The 11,315-nt window shown below is 44.9% G+C and overlaps 1 protein-coding gene across 1 annotated transcript in view; it reads right to left on the reverse strand.

Annotated features, from left to right (window-relative positions):
• Nucleotides 1–11,315, reverse strand: part of LOC106811348 — a 66,263-nt gene that overhangs the window by 25,743 nt on the left and 29,205 nt on the right. The window lies entirely within an intron of this gene.

Consider the following 11,315-nt stretch of genomic DNA (forward strand, 5'->3'; position numbering starts at 1 on the left):
TAAGTTACCATGTTTTATTATGACATTATTATCTTTATATCGTTATTTAAATGACATGTGATGATGCAAATGGTATGCAGCTTAATTATCACTGATACGTCCTAGAATAGTATAAGAGTAAGACACAAAATACACAGTGTTGAGTACTAAAAAGACGTAGTTCATTGTTTGTAATTGTACTGTAGAACATAACAATTTCACGTTACAATCAATTATAATATTATAATAATGAATATACACACTAATCTAAAAACATCTCAAGCAAATTCTTGTTACAGGTGACAATGACATTTCGTGTGCCCAAATCAAAGCAATAATTGCAAAAGAATATGTTGATAACTTTTTTAAAGACCTAAGAAATGATAACTATAAGAATGATAAGTTACTAATACTAACAATACCTACTATAGCTCTAGTACTATAGCCCGCTTACATTAACTGCCGCTGCCAGCGGCAGGTAATGTAAGTGGGCTATAGTACTAGAGCTACTAACATACCATCATACTATGATGAAATAAGATGAAAGGCTACGCCTGTTAAAATTACCATCTCTTTTATACAGAAGAAGACGGGGTGACATGATCGAGGTCTGGAAGCGATTATACATGGAAAATACGACAACCGATACCCATGGCTAAAACTAGATAGCAACACACAATGTCTTAATTAGATACAATAGCCTTAAACTGTATAAACGGCAAGTAGATATACACTCAAAAAGAAAGCATTTATAGCTTTAGAACCGTCAGCGATTGGAATTCCCTGCCCGAAGAGGAGACACCTCATCACGTCACAATGAAAATGACTGCTGCCAACAAAAGCGGTATTCCTATAGCAGGCGACGGACACTAGACCTTTGCCAGTGACCACACCCCATATTCATCTTGTGCCACCCATACTTGTGTGCCTCTTAGGTGTTCGACGGGCACAAGTATGGATGGAGTGACGGCAAGGGGTGCGAGCCACTGGCGTGTCTCTTCGTCTTGTGATGGTCTCTGATGGAACGTCACCTCGGCAACCTCAAAGGTTTTCTCGATGAATGTCATCGATACAAACCTCTGTATTCGTCCTGCAGAGCAAATGACAAAGCAGACGCAAAGTTTTTAGTATGATTGGAGAGTTGTCCAAGTAATATATATTTAAAGTGGCTTGGTAGTCTATAGGTTCGCCCTAGGACCCCGCAATCAATATTTTTTTTACATTTTTATCGTTTCATTTAACTTGGGGAAAATTTTTTAGACCACCAGACCCTCTTGTGTTACTCGCTTGACTTCTCTTTTCCAATCCAAATTCCTGGCTACGCCTTTGGTTAATTGTCTGTATAATTTGTTTTCCTGTTTCTGCAATTATATTGAATTACAAGAAATGTACACCTTTTTTGCTTTCATTCTAATACAAACTATATATGTATTCTCTCTTACCTATGTAGGTATATTTGATGTTGCCGCCTACATCTATCAGGTTTGGAGCTGCTGGATCGTATCCTGCTTCATCGAACTCCATTTGGACATATGAGCCGCAGTGGTGCCCATCCAGAGAGTAGCTGCAGAACTTGTAGAGGCGCTGCTCATCTGGATGTGGCACCACTGCCCTCGCAAACTCCGTCACCTCTCGCGGCGGACCACGGAGAATGTCCCTGATAATGTAATTAATCAACATAAATTTACAAAATTTCATGGTTTACTGTACACGTTTAATGTTTTGTTTGTTTCAACAAATATATGTACGAAATTCACCTTTTTATATTTTATTTATCTACTTACTCGTAGTGCGGTATCCGCAGGTGGCAAGGTGGCTGCCATTCGCCCCGGGTCGTCGCTGCAAATTGTTGGGCTTCGTAGGCCTCAACGAGCGCACCCGCACCCTCAACGTAATTTTGCACGAATTCATCTAACTTTTCGTGCAAGCTGTTGTCAGCTTGTATAGCCTGTTAAATGATTAAATTATGCATAAGCTTATTGTAATTTTATTTATCATGCAATGTAATCATACATAGTGAATGTAGCCATAGATGGGATGGCATGCGATGGCATGGGATGGGATGGCATGAGATGGCATGAGATGGGATGCGGTGTGATGGGATGGGATGGGATGGGATAGCATGGCATGGCATGGGATATGTCATGGGATGACATGGACTGGGATGGATGGATGGATGCATGCATGCATGGATGCATAGATAGATAGATAGTTATATTTTTTTGGGTATTTTTCTTTCAACCAAGCGGTCACCAACTGAGTAACGCTATTGATTTCCCCGGGCAACGCCGGGTATCCCGCTAGTAACTAGCGGCTAGATTTTTTTTTATTTAGGTTTTGTCGTACGACTATTTACGTTCCTAATGCTTGATATTTTGTTTTGCAGATGTCGCAGAAACGCACACACAACGAGAGTTTTCTCAACTTTGGCTTCTCATCTATCATGAACAATGGCGTGCAGTTGCCACAGTGCGTCATCTGCAAGAAGACACTTGCTAAGGAGAGCCTGAAGCCATTCAAGCTGAAGGAGCACCTCGCCAAGGTTCATCCGGAACTGGCCAGCAAGGATTTGCCAAGCCTACTTCAAAATCAAAGAACACCAGCTCAAGCGGTTGAAATTGGATCATGGAACAGGAGTTCTCTTTTAACACAGCAAGGTCGTCGAGGCCTCGTACAAGATCTCCCTTCTTATCGCAAAGCAGAATAAGCCACACACGATTGGAGAGACGCTCGTTAAACCTTGCATGGTAGAGGCTGCTCGTCTTGTCCTCGATCAGAACTGTGTCAACAAGCTGAATCAAATAAGTCTCTCGGACAACACAGTTAAGCAGCGCATCGATGACATGTCCCAAGACATTGAGCTTTAGGTGACGGACAAAATCCGACTCTTTCCCTTTTTTGCCATCCAACTTGATGAGTCCACAGACGTCGCACAGCTTCCACAGCTTTTGGTTTATGCTCGGTTTATCTCGGAAAATCAGGTGGAGGAGGAGTTCCTCTTCTGCAGCCCACTGATAACAACTACAAAGGCTGAAGATGTCATGAACATGGTGTCCAACTTCTTCCAGGAGAAAAAGCTCTCGTGGGCAAAGTTGGTTGGTGTCTGCACGGACGGAGCTCCCAGCATGCTCGGCTCCAAGTCAGGATTTGTGACTCTGGTCAAGAAGAAGAACCCGGATGTCATTACAACACACTGCCTGATCCACCGTCTGCCCACCAAGACCTCCTCTTCTACACATCTGTTCGTTGGCTGTCAAAGGGCAATGTTCTCGCCCGTGTATTTGAGCTCTCTGATGAATTGCAGGTATTTCTCGCAGCTCAAGGGAAGCAGACGGAGCAGTTGTTAAAGGACATTCGAGAGCCGTTTAAGTGTAGTCTTACCTACTTGGCAGACATGTTCGAAGCTTTGAATGGACTCAACCGGCAACTACAGGGCCCAGATACCACCGTCATAATGCACACCGATGCCATCAAGGCTTTCCTAGACAAGCTAGCTCTTTGGGAGATGAAAGTCGAGAAGAGAAATGTATCTTCCTTCCAACGTCTGACTGAGGTCGTTGGTGAAGAACCACTTGCAGAAGAGCTGCAGCAAGAGATCAAGGAACACTTCTCAAGCCTCCAAGAAGAGCTCAGACACTATTTTCATGAGATTGATGCAAATGATAATGTACAACTGAAACTTGCCCGCAATCCTTTGCGATGCACTGTGGACGATCTTCCTGATAACATACAAGAGGAATTCTTGGAGCTCATCAACAACACCGCAGCCAAAAAGGAGTTCCAGGAAGAACAACAGTTCAGCAGCTCTAATTGCTGGGCCAAAATGCGTTCCGCTTTCCCCAAGACCAGCGAATTCGCCCTGAAGGTTCTCATACCTTTCTCATCGACTTACCTCTGTGAAAGTGGTCTCTCGACTCTTCTGGTAATCAAATCAAAGGCCCGAAACAAGTTTGATGCAGAAGCAGACATGCGATGTGCCTTGAGCCACACAGACCCGCGTATTGCTTTGCTTGTATCAAAAAAGCAAATACATCGTTCTCATTAGAATACATGATTAAATCAATCCTTGTTAATAAACATTAATAAACATTTTTTGTTGTTGTTATTGCTCTCTCTGCTGTGATTAATTTTTAAAATGTATCTGCGCCATTGGAAATTAGTACATTTTTAAAAGGCTTATAAAGGTGGGGGTCATGGTAGGTTTGCTACTACTGAAATGGGTCACGTACTGGAAAGGTGTGGGAACCGCTGCTATAGGTGCAGGAGAGTAGAGAAACATTAAGACTTTTTGTAGTAAATAGATTTCGTATTTATTTAGCATTCTATTTTATTGAAACGCTCCAAGTGCCTGTGGGGTGAACCGTCAGGCACGTTCCGTTATGACCAAATGGTAGCTTTTCATTAGACACATCAGCTAATACCATTCACAATTAACCCACGAAAATCCAGAGAGACATGATACAAGATTGCGTGGCACAGCTTTGCTGTTAATCCTGAGTGCTGAGCACGGATGAGATGCGGAGTTCCGCGGGATATGCGCACGCGACCGCGGGGATGTTCACGTATGAAGCGGTCCTACTAAACAGCGAAATGTGCAGGAATGTGCGCGGAATGTGCAAGAATGTGCAGGAATGTGCGCGGAATGTGCAAGAATGTGCGCGAAATGTGCAGGAATGTGCAGGAATGGTGGCAAGAATGTGGCGCAATGTGCATCAATAACTGCCGCAATGTATCAAAATGTGTAAAAAATGTGCTACTAAACAGCAAAATGTGCTACTAAACAGCGAAATGTGCTACTAAACAGGGGAATGTGCTACTAAACAGCGGAATGTGCGCGGAATGGGTAAGAATGTGGCGCAATGTGCATCAATAACTGCCGCAATGTATCAAAATGTGTAAAAAATGTTATACTGAACAGCGGAATGTGCTGCTAAACAGCGGAATGTGTAAGAATGTGGCGCAATGTGCATCAATAACTGCCGCAATGTATCAAAATGTGTAAAAAATGTTATACTAAACAGCGGAATGTGTAAGAATGTGTGCGTTTGCACGTATACGTGCGTGCGTGCGTGGCGGTGCGTACAGGTTTGTGCGCGTGCGGTGCGTGTGCAAGTACACGTCCGTGCCGTGCGTGCGTGTGTGTGCAGGTACACGTGAAGTGGGCGTCGTCCGAGCGTGCGTATGCACATATACGTGCGTGCGTGCGTGTGCACGTACACGTGCGTGCGTGCATGTGCACGTGTGCGTGCGGTGTGTGTGCACGTACCGTGCGTGTGTGCGTGTGTACGTACACGTGCGTGGCGTGCGTGTGTGCGTGTCACGTACACGTGCGTGCGTGCGTGCGTGCATGTGCACGTACACGTGCGTGCGTGTGTACGTACACGGGCGCGCGTGCGTGCGTGTGCGCGTACACGTGCGTGCGTGCGCAAGTACTACACAGCACACGGCACACGGCACACACTTAAGCCGTGTGTACGTACACGGGCGTTCGTGCGTGTGCACGTACACGTGCGTGCGTGCGTGTGTACGTACACGGGCGTGCGTGCGTGTGAACGTACACGTGCGTGCGTGCTTGTGCACGTGTGCGTGCGTGCGTGTGCACGTACACGTGCGTGCGTGTGCACGTACACGGCTAACTACGAACTTGCTTATAACGAAAACAATGTCAAGCTATGACAAAAGAAGCGTCAAAGGCGCCGCCTGTCTGTGTAGTATGGTAATTATTTATTTATTTTTAGTTGAGTAGCAATTTTAGTCTTTTCTCAATAAAATAATGCATGCTGCGGTAGTGCTGGAAACACTGCGGAAATTTCGAGTGGTTTACGGCACCTCGTCAGCTCTGCGGTAGAATTACGCAAAGGTTTACGTAAATTTTAGCGTTGATGAATCGCACTAAAACGGCCTCGCTTCGCGTACGCGAAATCGTACGAAAATTTACTAAATAGCTGTGTTGATGAATCGCAACTAAGCAACGTCGATTGCGTACACAAGACCGTGCGTCACCGGAGGATCCTATATAAGCAGCCGAGACCGTCTTCGGACGGCCACGAACGAACGCACGAACGGACGAACGAACAAACTCGACCTCGCAACCATGATATGTGGTGTTTTTTAGCCGAGCTGTTTCTGAGACATTTATTAGAAATAATGTGTGCTAACTACACGTTTCACCAGATTCAGAAAAAAAACTGCCATGATATACATAACACATTTCATGATAACACAGACGATCCTCCATATCGACACCCTCCCACTTCCGCGTTTAGTAGCACATTTTGCTGTTTAGTATAATATTTTTTACACATTTTGATACATTGCGGCAGTTATTGATGTACATTGCGCCACATTCTTACCCATTCCGCGCACATTCCGCTGTTTAGTAGCACATTTCGCTGTTTAGTAGCACATTCCGCTGTTTAGTATAACATTTTTTACACATTTTTTACACACACACGGACGCACGCACGCGCGCACGCACGCACGTGTACGTGCACACGCACGCACACACTCATGCACGCACGTGTACGTGCACACGCACGCACGCACGCACGTCTACGTGCACACGCACGCACGTCTACGTGCACACGCACGCACGTCTACGTGCACACGCACGCACACGCATGTGTACGTGCACACGCACGCACGCACGCACGCACGCACGTCTACGTGCACAGCACGCACGCACGCACGCATGCACGCATGTGTACGTGCATATGCAGGTACGCACGCGCGCACGTGTACATCGCCAAACGCAGCGCACGCACGCACGCCACGCACGTGTACTTGCACACGCACGCACGCACGAACGTGTACGCGCACGCACGCACGCACGTATACGTGCACCACGCACACATTCTTACACATTCCGCGCACATTCCCTGTTTAGTATAACATTTTTTACACATTTTTGATACATTGCGGCAGTTATTGATGCACATTGGCGCCACAATCTTACACATTGCCGCCACATTCCGCTGTTTAGTAGCACATTTCGCTGTTTAGTAGCACATTTCGCTGTTTAGTATAATATTTTTTACACATTTTGATACATTGCGGCAGTTATTGATGCACATTCCGCTGTTTAGTAGCACATTTCGCTGTTTAGTAGCACATTTCGCTGTTTAGTATAATATTTTTTACACATTTTGATACATTGCGGCAGTTTATTGATGCACATTGCGCCACATCTTACCTATTCTGCGCACATTCCGCTGTTTAGTACCACATTTCGCTGTTTAGTAGCACATTCCGCTGTTTAGTATATTATTTTTTACACATTTTGATACATTGCGGCAGTTATTGATGCACATTGCGCCACATTCTTACCCATCCCGCGCACATTCCGCTGTTTAGTAGCACATTCCGCTGTTTAGTAGCACATTTCGCTGTTTAGTATAATATTTTTTACACATTTTGATACATTGCGGCAGTTATTGATGCACATTGCGCCACATTCTTACCTATTCCGCCACATTTCGCTGTTTAGTGCCACATTTCGCTGTTTAGTAGCACATTCCGCTGTTTAGTATAATATTTTTTACACATTTTGATACATTGCGGCAGTTTATTGATGCACATTGCGCCACATTCTTACCCATTCCGCGCACATTCCGCTGTTTAGTACCACATTTCGCTGTTTAGTAGCACATTCCGCTGTTTAGTATAACATTTTTTACACATTTTTTACACACACACGGACGCACGCACGCGCGCACGCACGCACGTGTACGTGCACACGCACGCACAGTGTACGTGCACACGCACGCACGTCTAACGTGCACACGCACGCACGCATGTGTACGGTGCACACCGCACCGCACCTCACGCACCGCACGCACGCACGTCTAACGTGCACACGCACGCACGCATATGTACGTGCCACACGCACGCACCTCACGCACGCACGCCAACGCACGTCTACGTGCACACGCACGGACGCACGCACGCATGCACGCATGTGTACGTGCATATGCAGGTACGCACGCGCGCACGTGTACATCCAAACGCACGCACGCACGCACGCACGTGTACTTGCACACGCACGCACGCACGAACGTGTACGCACGCACGCACGCACGTATACGTGCACACGCACACATTCTTACACATTCCGCGCACATTCCGCTGTTTAGTATAACATTTTTTACACATTTTGATACATTGCGGCAGTTATTGATGCACATTGCGCCACATTCTTACACATTCCGCGCACATTCCGCTGTTTAGTAGCACATTTCGCTGTTTAGTAGCACATTTCGCTGTTTAGTATAATATTTTTTACACATTTTGATAACATTGCGGCAGTTATTGATGCACATTCCGCTGTTTAGTAGCACATTTCGCTGTTTAGTAGCACATTTCGCTGTTTAGTATAATATTTTTTACACATTTTGATAACATTGCGGCAGTTTTATTGATGCACATTGCGCCACATTCTTACCTATTCTGCGCACATTCCGCTGTTTAGTACCACATTTCGCTGTTTAGTATAATATTTTTTATACTTGCACGCGCACACATTCTTACACATTCCCGCGCACATTCCGCTGTTTAGTATAATATTTTTTACACATTTTGATACATTGCGGCAGTTATTGATGCACATTCCGCTGTTTAGTAGCACATTTCGCTGTTTAGTAGCACATTTCGCTGTTTAGTATAATATTTTTTACACATTTGGATACATTGCGGCAGTTATTGATGCACATTGCGCCACATTCTTATACCTATTCTGCGCACATTCCGCAGTTTAGTACCACATTTCGCTGTTTAGTAGGCACCTTCCGCTGTTTAGTATATTATTTTTTTTACACATTTTGATACATTGCGGCAGTTATTGATGCACATTCCCGCTGTTTAGTAGCACATTTCGCTGTTTAGTATAATATTTTTTTACACATTTTGATACATTGCTGCAGTTATTAATGCACATTCCGCTGTTTAGTAGCACATTTCGCTGTTTAGTATAATATTTTTTACACATTTGGATACATTGCGCAGTTATTGATGCACATTGCGCCACATTGCTTACCTATTCTGCGCACATTGCCCGCTGTTTAGTACCACATTTCGCTGTTTAGTAGCAACATTCCGCTGTGTTTAGCTAATATTATTTTTTACCAGCATTTTGATACATTGCGGCAGTTATTGATGCACATTCCGCTGCTTTAGTAGCAACATTTCGCTGTTTAGTAGCACATTTCGCTGTTTAGTATAATATTTTTTACACATTTGGATACATTGCGGCAGTTATTGATGCACATTGCGCCACATTCTTACCTATTCTGCGCACATTCCGCTGTTTAGTACCACATTTCGCTGTTTTAGTAGCACATTCGCGTGTTTAGTATATTATTTTTTACACATTTTGATACATTGCGGCAGTTATTGATGCACAAAACGCCACATTCTTACCCATCCCGCGCACATTCCGCTGTTTAGTAGCACATTTCGCTGTTTAGTATAATATTTTTTACACATTTTGATACATTGCGGCAGTTATTGATGCACATTGCGCCAATCATTCTTACCTATTCCGCGCACATTCCGCGTGTTTAGTACCACATTTTCGCTGTTTAATAGCACATTCCGCTGTTTAGTATAATATTTTTTACACATTTTGATACATTGCGGCAGTTATTGATGCACATTGCGCCACATTCTTACCCATTCGCGCACATTCCGCTGTTTAGTAGCACATTCCGCTGTTGTAGTAGCACATTCTGCTGTTTTAGTAGCACATTTCGCTGTTTAGTAGCCACATTCCTGCACATTCCTGCACATTTCGCGCGCACATTCTTGCCACATTCCGCGCACATTCCTGCACCATTCTTGCACTATTCGCGCACAATTCTGCACATTTCGCTGTTTAGTAGCACATTTCGCTGTTTAGTAGGACCCCGTATGAACGCTGTCGCATGGAGACGTGCGCCAATTCGAGGCCCGGCGCACGTCTCCACAGCGGTCAGCGGATGGTCTGTAGTTTTAGAAGATAACAATGAAGACTTTGTTCAAAATAAAAGAACTATCGGCGGCTAAATAAGAGCAATATACAGACCTTTGAATTTCTTGACTAGTCAGTCAAAGGGCTTGTTGGGGGGTCCGTTATGCAAAGCTTCCAATTGAAATGGCCCATAAAATTGTCGTGGAATTGTGTTTTCGCAACCCCAAAGAAAATTCTCCCTCTTACAGGCACCCCTCCCTGATAATCACCGCATTCAGGCGATAAACAATAACAGAGATGATAATTGTGTTGAGTTTGTGGCTCTTGACGCACGTGCATTGACGTACAGAATGAATTGAAAAGCACAGGCACTTGAACTCTCAATAAAAATAAATTTCACACATTTTCACAATGATCCCGCCTGTGTGCAAAATAGGTGAACGTATGTGAAACATTTACGGTTAGTATATACTTACTGTGACATATCCGTGACTAACTGACACCACTAAATTGCGTAAAATGTTTCACGCACCTTAAGAAATTCTGAGAAATTACGAGGTTATCATCGCAGAACTCCCGACACCGCCCATCCTATGTCACAAAGCTATATGTAAACAAACAGGCGTGTTGCGAGGTGCCTGCCTCGATATCCATTTCGAGGCCCGCTAAGCCAAGCGGCGCAAGACGTCACACACACAGCTACGTTCATTGGCTAAAACAATCGAGTAGCGCGGTCAGGGATTTTGGAATTCTTTAATTTAAGAAAAACTTCAATGTTCAATGAATGACGCACTCGTTCACTTCCGAAAGCGGGTAAAATGCCAAATTTTTCCACTTCGATGCAAAATGCATCGGCCGGGCATTTCATTATTTACCAAAAGCAAACAGTCTCGCCAAACACCTAGACGCAGTAACTGTCACGTCGTTGACGTCCATTCAGTGTCAATCAACGAAGAAGGCGGGCTTATTCCGATTACGGAGATGCGTTAATGAAACAAAAGGACGTAGCGCAGTGCGCTAACGCGTGCTATTTTCGTTTTGTGCCAAACTTTATCGTAGGAAACCGTTCTAGCCTAGCAGAATGCCCTAGTTCTTGAGATCGGCGATTCCGTACCTCAATGGGTCCCCCACCTTTGAAATTATAACGGAGAGGTGCGGCGTACGCTGTGATTGAATACACAAAGTGTCAATCCTCGGCGCGCCTCGGCATCGATGGCCGCATCACGCTCCAGAGAGACATGGATACAAGCGTTGACGTTGCAGCAGGCTGTAGATCATGAAGGCCGCTGAGCGGCGGCCGACAACAGCTGTTCCGCGGATATTGCGCACGCGACCGCCGGGGATGTTCAAGTATGAAAGCGCTGTCCCGCAGTGGCAGACTGCGCCAAATTCG

This window comes from Priapulus caudatus, unplaced genomic scaffold (genome assembly GCF_000485595.1).
Source record: "Priapulus caudatus unplaced genomic scaffold, Priapulus_caudatus-5.0.1 Scaffold530, whole genome shotgun sequence".
In the NCBI taxonomy this organism is placed as follows: Eukaryota; Metazoa; Priapulida; class Priapulimorpha; order Priapulimorphida; family Priapulidae; genus Priapulus; species Priapulus caudatus.